An 18,601-nucleotide genomic window follows, 5' to 3' on the forward strand; every position below is an offset into this window, starting at 1 on the left:
AAAAAAAAAAAAAAAAGAAACTCACTGGCCCCTATAAAGCATGCCACCAGTTGCAGGCTGTCACTTGTCATTCACTGATAAGGTTTTCACATAAATCCATAAGTGATCTATTATGGCCTTTTTACAGTCTCTCTGCTAACTGAATGTGTGTTTACAGCCTCTTGCCAGTAGTAGCATCACTGCCTCAGCTTCACCTCAGATCATCAGGCCTTATACGCTCATAAGGGTCATATAACCTAGATCCCTGGCATGCACGATTCACAGCAGGTTCATGCTCCTATGAAAGTCTAATACCATTGCTAATCTGATAAGAGGGGGAGCTCAGACTGAAAGATTGTCTGTAAATACAGATGAAAATTTGCTAATTCCTCAGCCACTCACCTCCTACTGTATTACTGTCTATGACTGGACATTTGGTGATCCCTGCTGTAAATAATAGCCAAATGTCCATATTTTACAGAAGGTAATGTTGAGTATGTGATCATGTATATGAACAGGTGTGATTTATTCAAGGTCAAACTACAGACCAGTTTTACAGCTGGCATAAGGACAATAAACTTTATAGTTTATAATAGAAAATTTGGGTGAATTTTAACATGGTGTTTATATTATGTTCTGAACTCTCTTGGAAACTGACATTTTTGTCAGGTAGTATAATGAATTATTAGAGCTCATTGGAAGCAGCAAGAAGAATATATTTTGAAATTTTTAAAAGTTGGCAGCCATTCTCCCATTCCAAGTAGACTTACAGACATATGCAAGCACCTAAACATCCACACATACACAGTAGAGAAGGGAAGGAGGAGGAATGCAGCAGGGGAAAGTGTAGCAGGGGTAGAAATGCAATCATTTACCAAATTGAAAACCGAGCCTGTCCTAACTGAATTTGTAGCTGCAAATTTGAATTTCTTATCTTCTTTCTTTTTTGTAGGGTTTCAGGAATTTTGTGAACAAAATGAAAGCTGTTAGGTGATCCCCTTATAAAGTTCATTGTTTTCTTAAAATAAATGTGAAGTGTGGGTTGATAATCAGTGCAACAAACTTAGCAGAACCAGGAATTTGTATTTTTTTTTCTTTTACTAGGAATGGAAAAGAAAATTATTATTTAAATCCTTTTTCCTCAGTAGAGCAAGGTGTGCTACCAGGACTAGTTAACCAGTAACTACAGAAAGTAAGAACATTTTCTTTCTTGATGTAAACCTTATGAGTATCAGATAAGGAATTGCTACAACAGAAAAATACTATTACAGCTGTGGCTGGTGACATGTACCAAACAGCCCACAAATCTCACCTCCAGAATTCTCCCCACACATTCACAGAGCTGCAGATGGTGTTGCTTTTCCAACGGCAGATAGCTTTAAACTCTCAGAATTACCCAAGACCTAACTTTTTTAAAGAAGTTTTGGAAAACTTCTGAAAGATTTCTTCCTTAACATAATGAACTGAGGAACAGGTAGTTGACCTGTTAAGCATAAGCAAAGCAATCCACTTCGTTTGAGACACGCTGTGTTGCTACATCAAAGAAGACAGCCTGTGAAACTAAACCTATAAAGTAGGAGACAAATCTAGTTTCTTAACAATGATTCTACTTTTTTAGGATTTTGTGTTGTGTATTTTTCCAATGTATTTTGATTTTTCACAGATTTATCATGGGATACTATGGAGTTCATCAGCCACATATTTCTCTTGATTTGACTTCTTAGTAAATGAATAGGGAAATGGAGCTACTTCAAAAGAAACATCATCTTCTCCCAGTAGATATAACGTTGGTGTAACTTTTGAGTACTGGCTTCTAGGCCTATGCAGGTGGGAAATGTAGGGGAAAATATGTAATGGGGTTATTCTTTCTCTTTTTTATTTCCTATAGTAATTGATGTCTATTCCCATATGTTTTCCCCAGTGTGATAAAAAAAAGCAAATGATTGAATGAGTAATGACATTATTCCCTAAATAGGAGTGGAGACACTTAGGAGAGGATTGAGCATTTCAGCATTTTTGTGGACCATTCTTGAGCCTTGGAAACTGGCTTCAGAGGCAAAGGTTGCTGTTCCTATACAGCTCTTAGTAAGTCAGTTGGCAGCACCTCTACATGGGCTGTTGACTAAGTTCTCTGCAAAAGCTGGAGAGACTCTTTCTATCACCATCTGCCATCCCCGGTCAAGGAAGTCACATCTCTGACTCCTGCTGTGCTAAGTCAATTTCACTGGCTGCAAAGCTGCATGGCTCAGCCCTCAAACACTGAGAGCTGTCTAGTCGATCCCTACTCTTAGAAAGCAAGGGTTGGAGATGTAAATCTGTGCAAACCTTTTATTTCAACATTAGAGTGGAGGGGGCAAAAGTTAAGCATAGGCAAGCAGGAAAAGAGCCATTTGTGGAAGAAAGGGCAGCACCTACTTTGTAGGAATTGTCTGGATAACAGAACTATGGACATCTGAAAATAAGTGTGTTAGTTTTAGTGCTTAAAAAATGATCATTTTATATAAGAATATCAGTGAGCCGGCAAAAAACTTTTTAAAACGGCATCCTACACTTTTAAAATGTCCCAATATGGGACAAATGTAGTTTTTCCCTTGTTGTGACTTGCAAAAGAGACAGCTACAAATATTTTAAAGGATTTGATACAGCCTTGAGCCCACCTAGCAGGATGCTATCGGAAATCTATGCAGTACAGTTCTTGAGCAGCAGCAAGATGCACATAGCAACAGTAAGCAGAAGGATATGATATGGCCGTGAGATATTGTGGGAAAGAGAGGTCCAGAGGTCTGGCTGACAGCCATGGCAGAGGAGCAGGTCTGAGCACACTCGGACTCGTCATGTCCTCAGCACACCGAGTGAGTCGCCCTGCCTAGGCTGTCCCGCTCTGACCTCTTACTTCCGCACAGCCCCCGGCCAAAAGTACCACCTCCAAACCACGCCCCTAGCCCCGCCTCCATTGCCACGCCTCTAGCCTGCTTAATAAAATGCCTGGTACTTCCGTAATAAACCGGATCTGCACCGTCAGCCTGGTCTCCGGTGTCTTCTTTTCACCGTGTCGCTGCTTACCATGGGCCCAGGTCCCTCAACCCAAGGAGGTTCTACCTCAAGATATAATTACTTATGAAAAGAAAAAAAATAGCTTGGATTGTTCTGCTATACTTCACAAAACAAAAAAGCCTTAACAGAATTTATTAAGGTTGTACATGTATATTTACCTTTAACATCTTCCATCAAACCTAGTACATGGCTCAGAACATAAGTGCATCTACTACACCAACCCTCTGATCATTTAGCCTAATTGTTCACCCCAAATTCATCACGGATAATCTATGTTGATTGCAAGATGTTGGTGTATGGTATCCATTGACTACCTTCCCAATATGTCCTCTTTGGATTTCTTGTGCTGCCTACAGAGGTGTGGCCCTTTTATCTTTATATCGTGCTTTTCTTACATTCAGATCATAACTGACTGGTTCAGAAATAGACACCTGACCTATGTTGATTTACTCTCATCTTTTCTCTCCATTTGGTAGTAAAAGAGGGCTTGAAATTTACACATATAAACTTTACACAAATCTTTAACAGTGCTGAAAGATTCATTGTACTGTTTTATGTACACTTAAGTGCCAAAAGAACTGATGGTTTTAAAATAATAGAGAGGGAGAGCTCAAGAATAATTAAATATGATTATATGATGAACTTTTGAATATTTTCACCCTCTGATATTGAAGGTAATGAATAAAACATCTCTGCATCATTGATATCAAAGAACTTTTTATTAACAGAGATTGTGGAGCTTTTTATCATTAAAAACAGCAAAAACAGGTGTCTTGGTTACTTTTCTCTCGTTGCTGAGAAAATATCCAACGCCCAATATGAAGGAAGGAAAGGTTCATTTAGCTTACAGTTTGTGGAGGTTTCAGTCCATACTTGGCTGGCTCCGAGGCAGAAGGCAGCAAAGCAACAAGAGCAAATGGGGGAATGGCAGCCGAACAGCAAAGCAGGAAGAGCAAAAAGGGGGGAATGGCGGCAAGCAGCCTCTTTCCCTCCCTTACATTGTAAACAGGCTACCCCCACCTAAGGGGGGGTGTAGCTCTCACATAATCTCCATGCTCTCTTCTTCCACAGGCTCAGGATGTATACAAAGTAAGCACCCTGGCTTCCTGCTGAGTCACTTAGCCAAATCTCTAGACTCCCCAAGTTGACACAATGTATCAACCATAACAACAGGATTATTGCTAAATATAATCTAAACGATTCAAAAAGAACATAAATTCAGGTAGAGTCCCACTTTTACGATTGATTCTGTTCCAATGACTGAAATCATGAACCAGTAAGTCATCAGCCAGTCAACACCTTCATTCTCCCCAGGGCTCCAGGGATGTTTGAGTAGCGGCAGAGGAAGGGCACTGAGAATCAGCAGTGAGTAAAAAGTTTCAGGAGGCTCTGTTTCTATCTTAGTTTAAAATATTTAGCTTTTTTGTCCTGTTTTTAGTTCCAATGCCAAAACAAACAATCAAACAAACCAACCCTAGGAGATAAAGAATAAATAGAATAGTATTTGTTTCTTTTTAAGTTTTTATTAGTACATATCTATAGTAAATGCATTTTATAGTCATCTTGGGGAGTGGGATATGTACATATTATAGTAAATTGCTTTTATAATTCCCTTTCCCCTCCCCTCTTCATTTAATTTCTCTTTCCCCATTTTCATTATTTTTTCTATTTTTAGTCTTAGCACATGTTTATGACATATGATGTTTACATTCATTAAATATTTATTTCTAAGTAACTCACTCCATGATCTTGCTGCTGAATTCTACTTGGCATTAGGTCACTGGGTTTCAAGGACTTTAATGTGCAAACAAATCAGTGAGGGTTTTGTTAGGATTCAGAGACAGATTTCATATCTCATGGGTGGGACCAATATTCCACATTTTCAACAAGCTTCCAGAGGATGCTAATGGTCCTTACATTAAATAGCATGGTTCTGAGGTACAGTGGAAAGGCAGGGGTTGATATCTCCTCTCAATTTAGGAAAATGCCAACCTAATGGAGAAAAGAGAATGGGAGGGATCTTTAACAGAGGAAAGTGCTATTCAAAGAACCCATAACACAGATGTAGGAGTAGTTAACTTCTCCTGAGTCTTGCGGCTGAACGCCATTCTGGGCTTTGAGAAATGCCTTTTATCCTTGTAGTTCAAAGATCAACAAAAGGCAAGGAAGGTTTGATAGCTTTGTGGTTATTCTGATACAGAATTTCTCATCAGAAAAGTCACTGAAAATTTTTTAAGGAAACAAATTCTTATCAATCAACAAAATGAATGACATCTAGGTAGACCTAGATTTATATACATTTACATAGCTAACAAGTTGTTCCAATCCCATCTTTAATCCCATCTGGGATTAAAATCCCAGAATAATAATTAATAAATACTATGAGCAGTTTAATAAGACAAGGCTCCATTATGTCAGAGTCCATGCTAGAACTTCTTTATTGTTGAGGCTGATGATAACGTTTTTGTACAAGAAAATCTATTTTAAACTTCCTGACAACATATGGAGAAGTAAAACATTATTTTAGTATATTATTGCTATATACTACTTTATTTTATTGCATTTTAGTACAAACATAATTTAACATATTTTTAAAACTGATATGCATTTATAACTGGTCTAGGGATTAAAATTCTTTTCTAGTTCTCTCATACTTAAATAGTTCTCAGTAATTTGCTGTTTATATCCTCATATTACAAATTTAATCTTGAAGTAAACTGATACAATAGGTATTATTATGTCTCCCCTCACATATCAAGAAACTGAGATAGATAAGTGCCTGCCCAAGGTACCAAAATAAGTAAGTAACAGAGTCAAGACTTAGAAAAATTTTGTGAGACACTTATTCTGGATCTCTATGATGTGCTACTAGCTTCTAGTCACTGTAAAGAATATGAAACAGAAAATATTGTCTACTTTTGTTGAAAATTGCTTTCATGTTCTTAAAAAGTTAAAAGTTGGATGTAAAATTCACTATTTGGTCGGGGGAGAATTTGGGCAATACTCTTTGTCCTTTTGGCATTATACTTTGGATCTCTGTTCTCCATGCAGAAGCCAGATTGAAAGCTGTGTCCCAGCAGGCAAAACCAGAAGAAAATAGAAACCATTTCACTGGTAATGGGGAACTTTCATAAGAGATTTTTGAAAGAGTTATTTTGTCACCATCTGTGAAAAATCCAGTTTCAATGACAGAAAAGTTTTTAAATAATTTATAGAGAAAGTTTTGCTCTAAACTGTGAAAAACTTTTCTTAACAGAAGGATGTGGAAACCATAGCAGAAGTCAACAGAGTCAGCTTCATCCTGTGCAGTTATCTTGAAGTCACTGAAGAATTCAGTCATCTCCTTGGGCTGTGGGAGGGGAGAAAAATATACCCACACTGAACTCCTGGGCCCAGAGATTTTACGTCTTAAAATTTATTCATGTAATTATAAAATTCTTTAGTAGCTAAATGCCATTTCTCTTAGCTTGACAGCTGTCTCGCATTTTCTTCTCTATGGAGTCGATGTTTATTTCTATTAGAAGACTCCAAAGTACAAGTTGTTTGACACTTCTAGCTTCTCTTCTTTGGTTAAGAAGGTTAACTTAATGCTTTTCCAACTATAAATAGTTGGGAAAATATTGCTTCATGTAAGGAAAAATTTCAGAGCATGACATTCAAGGTACCTGATATAGTCCACCAGGAGGTCCACCCTCACAAGCCGGGCAAGTCATAGTCTCATTCTGAAATGCGTTGCTTCACCCTCTCTTTCCATGTCCCTAAATCCCCCTTTAGGTTCAAAACGCATGCAAAAATGTACTCATATTTAACTGGACATGCTGGAGGCTGAGGGCGCACACCTGAGCCTGCTCTGGGAATGGTCCTTGGCGGAAATGAGCTTCCTCATCGCAGGTTTCCATCGCAGGAGCAGTAGATATGGAGATAATGAAGCCCGAGGCTCTTGCCCCTAACTAGACAGCGGGAAGGTCTGCCCACATCTTCACATCTAGAGATTTTAATGACTTTGTCTTTATCCTGAATATTCTAGAATAGTATATAAACAGAATAACAGGCTTTTTTAAAAATCTGGCTTTTTTCACACAAAATAAATATTTTGCATCTTGTTCATGTTATTGCATGAATCCATATTTCTTTCTTCTTTATTGTTGAGAGGTATTCCAAGGTATGATATACCACAATTTGTTCTTTTACCTGAAAATGGGTTTGATGTTTCATTTCTTAAGTATTACAAATAATGCTAGTAAAATATTTATGTACAAGTCTTTGTGTAGACATGTGTCGGCTTTCATTTCCAGGAATTTACACCTAGAAGTTGGATAACTAGGCCAAGGCATACATTTACACCTTACAAAACAGCCAAGATGTTTCCCACAGTAGTCATACCATTGAAGAACCCCATAAACAGAGTATAAGAATCTGTTCTTTCAAAAATACTTGCTATTATGAGTCTTCTTAATTTTAGCTGTTTCTTCACTAAATATTAGATATTCATTTTGTTTAAGTGAATGCTTTTTTTCTGACTTAGAAACTCAAGAAAAAAATGTAAAGACTGGAATGAGATCAGATAGTGAATTAATAACTCCTATAGCAAAAGATTAATAAGTTTGAAAGAGTTCTAATCAATTTACTCTTCAAAAGCATTGTTTATTCTTTATCAGGCATCATGTTGGACAAAGAATGCAAAGCTGCCTTTGTTTGTAGAAACGAATTATCTCACCTAGGACTCCTTTTATATCAATGGGGATTAAATATAGGGTAGGGCATCACACACAATGTTTCTCCTTATTTTATGGTATCTTGACAACTGGTAATTTCAGTAAAATAGCTTCACTGATTTAAACCACTCTCAATAGTTCCTTGACAGAAAGTGATTCAGAAAATGAAGTTTTCTAAAACAACACAGAAAAATTTAACTGAGAAGCAGCCACATTCACATTAATAGAATTTATATCATTCAATTTCAATACCACTAAAACATCAAATTCAGAAGACTTTATTAATATTATTTCTTTTCAAAACAGTTGCTTCTGTCAAAAGAATAAGTTATATAATTAAAAGATGGTAACCAACTCCTCCTTTAATCTCTGTTCACCATTTTTAATCTTTCTTGAACTGTGCTTCACCTAGTGCTTTCATATATATCTATCCATCTGTGGAGACAATGTACTATAGATTGGTAGAAGAATTGGTAGACAGCTTATTAGAACAATTTTAGGCAAGATTTTGTTGCACATTTCTATATAAACCTTTAAACTATAGAGACTGCCTGGATGGGGATTTAGCTCAGTGGCACAGCGCCTGCCTGGCAAGCGCAACATCGTGAGTTCGATTCCTGGTACTGGAAGAAAAACAAAGAAAAACAAAACAAAAAATATAAAGACTGCCAAAAAAGTGAGGGGATTAAAGACATGTATTCCCTTGGAAGAAAGGATATTTTCCATTTAAGTATTTCTAATCAATGACAAGTGTAAGTGAATCCCCTCTGAATAGCAGATGACCTTTCAGGAGCTTTACTACGAGCTTCTCTCAGGGATAGACGGTCTCCAGGGGTGTTGACCTAAACAAACTGCATGCTTAGGGAACATGATAGAATAAGAACTTCAGCTTCAGCACAACCCGGCCTGCCTCTTCTCTGTTAGGAACTCATCTGTTAGCAGGCCTTTCTCATCTCAGCCCCTATCAGTCCAGTTGACTCTTGGAGTGTGGAGTTGGAGGTCATTTCTTTGGTTAGTTGAGATTCAGCGGATGTCAGCTCTTCTTGTTCTGATCCTACTTATGTAAATAGGCCCAGATAATGAGTAAAAAGGAAAATAAACAACTAACCTTCAGCTACAACTTTCCTTGCTTGTGAACATACTCAAAGCCTTAGTTTTACAAACAACAGGCCAGTTTTGCTCAGGCCTCACTTGGGAAAATGCCTATCTGGTACTAGTTGGACAGAAGTATTAGAAGTTTTACAAGTAACAGTGAAGACTTAAAAAAAGAAAGCCTGTACTGTGTACCTACGATGGGCACATTAAAACACAGTAGCCTGCGTGCAGGGTTATTAACTCAGTAGGGCAAACTGCCAGAAAGGTGAAATCTCACCGCACCATTCACAGGCAGCGGGATTTCTCCTGCCAGTCTGTGTGTCTTTAGTGCAGACAAGTCTGGAGTTGCACCACCAGATATTTCCCCTCATGGGGTGAGGGGAGGCTGTGGAAACGTAAATGTGGAACCAAAGTACCTTAGGAAATGAGCACTACCTCTAGCACTTCCTTGTTGCCTCAAAATCTAATTTACATGCGCAATGAATTAGGTGTTCACAGCACTAATACACCAAAATTAAGAGCAATGTCCATGATTAAGAACTCATCAGTGTTATAAGGAGTTGTTTGTAAGTTTATAATGTTTGGAGGGAAATGAATGCATGAAAATATAAAAGAAAGGAATGCAGTAAATCCATTCATAAATGCAGTAGACGTATACAATACTATGTTCCTCCCAGCAGAAGGGTAAGCATGTTTTTCTCACATTATCTACAGGTAGACTCGGGTGTCTCTGCTTATCTCTGGATACAGCCTGTGGGTGGGTCCAGGCAAGAGGGCTATATTTACCTGAGTTGTATTCTCCTGACAGTGCTCAGAAGCTCCTACTGTACAGGTAAGAGATGCCTCTTAAAATAAGATATTCTGACACACACAGCTTAAAGGAGACACAGTTTAGTTTGGGTCATAGTTTCAGAGGTTTCAGTCCATGGTCTGCTGACTGCAAGGTGGAGCTATCATGGCTGAAGTATGTGGCAGAGAAATGCCTCTCACCTGTTGGCAGCCAGAAAGCAGAGATAGGAAGCCAGAGGTTCCAGTGTAAACCTAGGGGCCATGACCACTGTACCTTGTTTCTTCCTAGTTCATCCCCTCTCCTAATGGCACATGGAGCTATGAGCTCATCAGTAGACCAGTTCACTACTAGGGTTAGCAACTTGTGATCTAATCGCTTCCTACAAGCCTCGCATCTGAAGATATGAGGCTTGTGGTGGATGTTTTCTGGTTGCAACCTTAACTTCAGCTGCAGCTAAATAATCAAGGATGAGCTTATCGGCTCCCTTACATCTCAGTTTTAGTATGTTAAGCGGAGATAATTGTATCTTCCTTATGTGGTAGGTATGAAGATTAAGTGGGTATATAGAATAGAGCTTGCAGCACAAAAAAACACAGTGAAAATTTTCTAACCTAAACATAATGAGGCAAGGCGGTCTAATGTGGGCCTGTTTGTCTCAGGTGTAGTTTCCATATTCTCTCTCATTGCCCCCTAGGGGATTCTTTTTCTTCCCCAAAGTGCCTAGAGCAGAAATAAGAGAGTCAAACCAAGTACTGGCCTCATGCAAGGCGAAAGGTTTGGAGACATGTTTGCAGAGGCTGACTGTCTCCTATGCTCCCAAAGCATAGACAGTGCTTATCAAGTACTTCCTAAGGTAATTTCTACAGAGTTACAGGTCTTCTGCCACATTTTAAGTTTAACAGTGAAGAGTTTCCACAATGAGTTTAACAGGGATAATTTTTGGCATGGGGTAAATACGAAGGCTTTAAAATAGTGTGATGGTATTCACTGATATTCGGGAAAACATAAATGACATCACAAATGAAGAAGTATAATTTTGTTATGGATATTTAAGAATTTTATATCTTTTGCTTTGCCCCACTGAATTTATATTTCCATACTTTCTAGTTTTATCTTAATATAATCTATTTTTATGCTTAAAAACCTAATTGTTAATCTTTCCATTATTTTTCTACAAAGAACAAAATGTAAAAATTAGAAAAATTCTTTGACTAAAGGATTGAAACATCAATATTTTTTCCTGGCTTGAGTCACTAGTGTTATTTCTATTCATTATAAATATAATATTAATATTACTACATAACTATTAAACATTAGAAGTAAAGTTTTGTTAGATAATGCATCTTTAAAAGATTAGTGTTTTAAAAAATTAGTTGTTTCTATGAATACAGAAGAAATTGCTATGATGACAGAGTTCTGAATAAATTCTAGCATGAATTGTTTTGTTTTTGTACACAGAGAAATTGTTTTCACAGAAATGAAGAATAAACATTATAAGGATTTTTCTTGTCCATACGTCTGTCTGTATCAGTTAATTCTGCAAATGTCAAAAACTACAGTGACTTACCATCAGAAATCATCATCTTTGAAGGGCAAAATCACAGAGATCTACAATCAAAATTTATTTTAACTATTTGAAATCAAGTGCAACTTCAAACTGGCAAAGGCAAAGACTTGGAAATGTCCTGAAAATGATTTGTTGTCCAGCAACAGTTGCCCATACTTTTTCAATATCTAAGGTATAAACCAAAAAGATGATACAAAGACATAACTAATCACCTTATACACATTGATCCTTTTATTTAGAGATAATGTGTTTAATCCAATATACTCAAAAAAGTTTAGAAAGAAAGAAAAATGTTATTCCATTTGGTACTTTATAAACCAATGTTTCATTAATTTTTAAATTTTATTATATGCTTTAAATATACTTCTATCAATGCATTGGCATCACAGAATTAACTTAAATTATGGAGAATGTCTACTCTGTAACCTAATCAGCAAAGTATCTGCAACTTTGTCATTCACATTCTGTCATAAACGTTCTGCTTCAATGTTTGGATCCCAACAAATGTATTCATACACTTCTTAAGATTTATAAAACCTGTGAGAAAACAAATTATAAAGAACTTGTTATAAACAATTATTAGGACTAAGGTGTTATTGTTTAAAATAATTAACATGCTGTAAAAACAATAAAATAAACTAGTAAGTTATTTGTTATTTAACTTATAATAATATAGTGAAATAATCTAGCTTAAACTGTAAGATATTTATAGAACGAGATATAAGACTTGGTGATCCTTCAGTACGTGTGGAAATTTATGAGTTAACTACAGATGCAACGTTGGTGCATAGCATCCAACCATATACGCTCAGTGCTCTATGACAATAAAGTCATTTATTTCTCACATGTCTGTAGTGTCAGCTCATCACGGTCAGCCTGAGTAGGGGCTCTTCCATTCTTGGTGATGACCTTTATTTTGAGTCAGCTGATATCAGCTGGCCTCAAAGCTGACTCAGGGTTTTGTATACGTCTCTACTGTTTTCCTGAGATGAGTATCTTTGCCTGGGCACATCCTTCACAAGGTGATGGCAGAATCATCAAGGAGGAAGCATTTCCAAACACTTATACCTCTTGATGCTTAGGCTGGAAACTGGTGGATTTATCCTCATTTAATTGAACAAAGCCAACCACGAGGGACAGAAAATCATACTGGATCACATGAAAACCATGCTGCATACCTAAGGATGTGGATAAAGGGCAGAATAGACAATGGATTCCAATAATTCCACCTGTCACTACTTGAGTAATGAAATCTAAATTTTGCATCTTTAAAAGATTAGTGTTTTTAAAAATTAGTTGTCTCTATGAATACAGAAGAAATTGGAAATGATTAAGTGTGAATCAAATATAAATAGCAGCCACAACTTAACTGAGTTCACAAGCTATTTTGATCAAACTTTTACTATATCATGTAAAAAAGAGAAAGAAACCACGCAACGCTAAAGTCTAAACAATCTGGAGACTGGCATATCGTTTTTGTTTTTGTTAATAAGAGGGAAAGATATTAAACTTTTTGTAACATGAAATAAAATTAAGATCACTAGTAATTGGTATAACTATTGCATCATACTTGACAAAATAATTCTAAATATATCTCTAAATAAGGTGTATGAAATTTGAAATAAAGTATGTTATGAATTTTTAACGAGTTTCCACTGAAAATGTTGATGACAAACAGAAACATTTCAGTTACAGTCAAAAAAGTTGACATCGCTCATCTATGGTATTCGGTCTGTATTATTTGAAATTTATTCCTTTTCCAAATAAAAGCATGTGCTAGGGAGGAGATTTGAAAAGAGTGGAAAAATTGCTTATGTTTATGCAAATGTTTTTGCGCTGATTTCTTACTTTTCTCTTTATTTTGTTTGCAGAACTTCTTCTCACAGTGGTGATGCATCCCTTAATACTGATGGGGAGACAAGAAACAAGTTCTTACATAATTCCTTTTACTCCGCTCATGCACTACTGTGTTCTGAATTCAGAACTTTGAAGCACGGCCCCAAATATCCATTTCTTACAGACACATATGCAAGATAAGAATAGACTGGATTTTAGTCACTGTGGCTTTAGAATGCAGCTTATAAATTAACCCTATGGGCTTTAATTCTTCTAGATGGATTTTGGGGTCATTTCATCAGGTTAAGCAATATCTTTTAAGGTTTTGTCTAGAATGAGTACAGATGTTTAGATTAACTGGAGGTGGCTCTCACAACTCTGAATAAAGTTTTCCCATACCAATTATGACATTGAGATATTTACTACTTAGTAACAGTCTCAAGTTTGTTAGTTACTTTTTCATGACTGAGACACAGTATTTGATACCTGCAATTTGAAAGGTAGGTTTATTTTGGCTCACAGAGTCTACAGTCAGCTGATTGTGGCAAAAATGGAGTGAGAGAGGAAAACTGATCAACCTGCGGCAGCCAACAGGGCAGAGAATGAATAAAAAAAGCCAGGCACAAGAATATATGCTTCCAGGTGACACCCCCAGTGTCCAGAAAAAAAAGTTGGTTTAAATTATTTTTAGTTCAAAGACTGATGAAATCAGTCATTGTTCAAAAAGTATTGTCAATCTTTCTCTGAAGTCAACCACAATAATAGAGCAAAAAGTACAACCCATTGCCGGCGCCTTTAGCAGTCATCTCACATGGTGACTTGAAAATTGATAGTCAAAATAGAGAAATGACTCCTTTAATTTGCTCACATTCATCTTAAAAGTCACAAGAACAAATGGACTGTTTTCAAAGGGTGGGAAGAGGCAATTTGTCTTTGTTCACTGAACAGATTGTCTTTGTTCATCAGCCGCTAATACATAAAGTAAGCAGATATAAGCGGGGAGGACAACTGAGGGGAAGAGAAAAGGTAAGTTTTTTTTTTTTAAACATGACAGTATTAGGATAGAATTCTTCAAAGCAGGACTTCTGGTGTAACTGGGCAGAAAATCAAAAGAAAAATGGAAAGAATGGGAAAACCTACACATTGCAATGAGCCCAGAGGAATGAATACCGTCCTGTTAGAAAAGGGAACTATGAAACTCAAAGAAAGAAATCAGTATTATTATAATTTAAAGTGCTTAGCCTCTGATATTATTGGATTATGACCTAAAAGACAACATAAAGTGTATAAGTCCAATCAATATTAACAATTTAATACATAAATAAGGCAATTTTTGTTTGTTGGATAATTTTGCTTTAATTTTCCTCCAGAAAAGGAAATGTTATTTTAAATTGCTTTTATTTCAAAGATTAATTTATAGAATAATTCCAATTAAATGTGGAAGGAACGAAGGAAATACAAGTCTAATATTTTAAGTATTTTTAAATTGTCACATAGTATTTGTACGTGTGGAGGCATTGAATGATAATATATATACACAATGTTAAATGATCAACTCAAGATAATTCATGTCTCTGTCTCTTCAAACCAAATTACCACTGTCATAAGAACAGTTGGTATGTAGGCTTGATCCGCAAATGGATGCTAACATTAGTGGACGAAAATTTCAAAAGAACTTGCATATTCTCAGAGCCTTAAATATATTCCTAAAGATATTTATCAGTTACAGATAAAAGAAAGAGCAACCTTTTGTTGAAAAATTGAAATCTGCAGACATGGTCTAGCCAAGCAATCACTAATATCGCAACTAGCAAGACTTAACTTCATAATGCATCCCTGACACTGAAAAGGACAAAAAGTGTCATCCATGTATTCTTGCCAAACACGCACATCTTCACCCTTCATGGAAACAGACAAAGCCAAATGGAAGCAATTCTATAATTAACAGACAGTGCTCCTCAAAATTGTCAAGATCCTGAGAGACAGAGAAGAAAGGATGGTCACAGATTGAGGGATACTAGGAGACTGGGCAACTAAATGTGGTGTGGAATTCTGGGTTAGACAGCAGAAGAGAAAAGGGTTTTCCAGTGTAAACCCTGGAAAATTTAGATAAAGTCTATATTTTAACTAAATGATGGCATACCAGCATTAATTTCCTGGCTTTAATCATTTTATAATGATGATATAAGATGTTAGTATTAGGGAACAGTGGATGAAGGATAACTGAGGCAATACCATATACCCTTTCTTTGGCAAATCTACAGTTACTTTTAAGAAGGTTTTTCGAAAATCTAGGACTCAGACAAAAATGGTAGACCATACTCCTGCTGTAGGAATAGGGTAATCATAAGTTCCTTTATTATTTGTGTTTGGATTTATTGACTCATTTTGGATGTATTAAGTGTTTCTGTCCCTCTACCTGAACCCTTTACAAAGAATGAGTGGGCCACTAGTTCTTTTCCACAGGGTGATTCCAGGTAACTTGAATTTGCAGCTCCAACAAAGAGCGTAGATATGGCCTTGACAATACGAAGAGAACATAGCACAGCAAAACCCCTTTCACATCTCTGTGGACTCGGGCGATTGTCAAACCAGTAACGATCATAACAGTCAGAGGAAGGGCCTTTCCCTGTGTTCCTCTGGCACCAAGTAATTCCAGATCTCAAGTTATGGTGAGGAACAGAGCAAGCACCAGTCCCAATACTTATTTATGTTTTCAGCAAATGGCAGCATGCAGAGGGTCTAATCACCTTTAATTAGAATTAAAGCAAATGATAAAACATTTCTTGAACATTTAACATTGCAGAGAATATGTTTACTGATTGTTACTAAACAGGCAAAACACTGATGAAGGAAATACTTATGTTTTTTTAACAACCTAAAAAACAGCATTTCTCTAACTTGCATTTATGTTGTTGTTAAATGCCAAAACACCAGATTTTGGAAAAATCCTCACTATTGATCATTTGGCTTAAATACCTTTAGCCTAATGGGTTCACCATTCACAGGGTTGCTGTGTTTGTAACTGAAATTTAAATTGGTGCGTTTCATGTCAGGAGATTCAGAAAAGGCACATGGTTCACTCCTCAAACAAGACATGAGGCTCTCAGTAACTATTTCTCTCTGCTTAGCAACCACACGAACTGTTTGACTTGGGCAAGAAAGCAAACTGTTAATTCACAGCGAACTTTAATTTTCACTTGATTCCACTAAAGTTCAGGAAAAGTAGTTTCCGCGGTTCTACTCTGTCACTACTAGTTTCTGTTGTCCATGATGCTTGAGTGCCTTTCAGTGAGGAAAGAAGCACTTGATAAATGGCTGATCCAGAAAATAAATAACACAGCTTTGCCAACTACTGATGTCTTCTATGCCTGGGTAAACTGGATTTGCGTTAGAATCTAGTCACAAATTAACAGCATAATTTATGGTGCTTCCAGAAGGCCTGATTTTTAAAAAATTCCCTAGATTGATCATCCCGAGTGTATTATATTACCACATTAGCAATTTGGAGGTTTCTGCTTTCCCCCTTGAAATTTGCTGTATAAGAATTTATAGTTGTAACTGAAGTAAATATTCTTTAATTTAGCACAAGTGGGTTTATAATGGCGTTATTAAGTTACATGGCTTTCACTGGGCTTTGGAGCCAGACAAATTTTGACAGTCTGATCAATACTTGATGCTGTACAAACTAGAAATTTAGGGTCACATGCTGAGCTTTAAAGTGTAATAGCAACAGGAGGATTAGAATATATTTGGCCAATAACTTAGAAGGAAAATTTTGGACACTTGGTCACAATACCTGCTGGTGAGTAAATTATGACTGTCAGTACATACAAGATAGTTTGTTAAAAATGAAGGCACAGCTATCTTACAGTAAGAACATTAAGTATTTTACTTACCTAAATCTTCTTCCTCAGATTCATTATCTCCAACATGTCTACATTTTCATCTCAGTCTGTCATCAGAACAAGTGTGTATTCCTTACTTGCTATGTGACTTTAGCAAATTACCTACACTTCTTTAAACATTTAGACAGGCAGATTACCTAGATTTCTTTTAAAATCTCCTAATTTTACATGAAGTTAATAATTTATACCCTGTAGAAATTACAGTTGGATTTATTATATTACTTAGCTAGCATATTTATTTGCTTACATGATAAATATTTAGAGTGATTTTAAAATTAAAACATAATTTTAATTTTGCCTTTCATTTAATAAATGTTCTTATAACAAATTTATCATTTTTTACTACCTTAGAGGTGAGGACAAATCTAAGGATACAATAGCAGAAAAATCTGTGAGAGGTCAGGAAAACACTGGATTTGCTTTATGGAACTCCCCAGTCCCGAACACAGAGGGCTATCCTGTTGATCATCTGATCTAGTCCCGTCCACAAAGGAATACACCCTAGAGCTTCACCTGTCTGCTTGAATGAACTTTTAGGAACAGGAAACTCGTCTCTTTCTAATATACATTCATGAGGCTGAAATATCAATCTTTGTGCCATCCAGTCTTTTAATCCCCAATGCCTCTAAGGAACAAGTGATTGAAAGAGTCTTTTCTAAAGTCCTGTCATATTTTGTTCACTTCTATTTGTATCAGGTTGAACATCCCAACTTCCTTCAAATATTTTTCACATTTAAAATAACTTCTCAGTGCTTTTCTGTCATTTTAAAGTAATATGTAAGATGGGATTTCTGCACTGAGTAGAGTATTTTATAAGTGGCTTAACAGTCATGGTGTACAATGGAAAAGGGGACCATTTCCTGGACTTGAAATTGCCCTTTGACTATTGCAATTTAATAATGAATTAATGTTTATGGTCTTATTTCATCCAACTATATTTTTTTTTGCTCCTACTGAGCTTATACCAACTAAGACTGTTTCTGGTTTGGTTCTTCTGTTTTATTTTTTATAATATCTGGTATCAGAGTAGATCTTCTCTAAGTGTAATATTTTAGTATGATATTTTTAAAACTCTGGCTAAAGGCCTCCATATTCATCTTAAGTATTATTTCCTTGACTTGTTTTCATCTGATATATTTATTCCTTTCAGACATATACAGACTCAAATGTGACTGTCTTTATTATACTTTCAAACAATTCACAATACAATAGATAGTATAGAGAAGTTGATTTGGTAACTCACCAAGCTACATAGTAGGTATAACTTTAAACATATATTAATAATCCTTTAGTTAGAATTTTAAATATATTTAGAACATAAAATATTCAATATATGTTAGTTTTATATAAGTTCACTTATTCAATGAGGCACACAAAATATTAAAAAACGGTTATGCTTGATTTGTTATGGTTCAAATACAAATAGTAGAATGCATTTATGATCTAGACTTACCAGCTTATTAAGAAATAAGTACAACTCACAAAATTTGAGTATAAAATGAATACTATTTTAATTTTAGAGTTTTCTCCTTCCACCCTACAAAGTCTTACAGTTGCACTAAAACCTCAACCCACTAAAGTCCAAAGATACGTATGAACATCACACCATTTTTAAAGCACTACAACATTTATTGAAGCAGATTTTTCTACATGATAG

This window comes from Chinchilla lanigera, unplaced genomic scaffold (genome assembly GCF_000276665.1).
Source record: "Chinchilla lanigera isolate Chin_1 unplaced genomic scaffold, ChiLan1.0 scaffold00078, whole genome shotgun sequence".
Classification (NCBI taxonomy): Eukaryota; Metazoa; Chordata; class Mammalia; order Rodentia; family Chinchillidae; genus Chinchilla; species Chinchilla lanigera.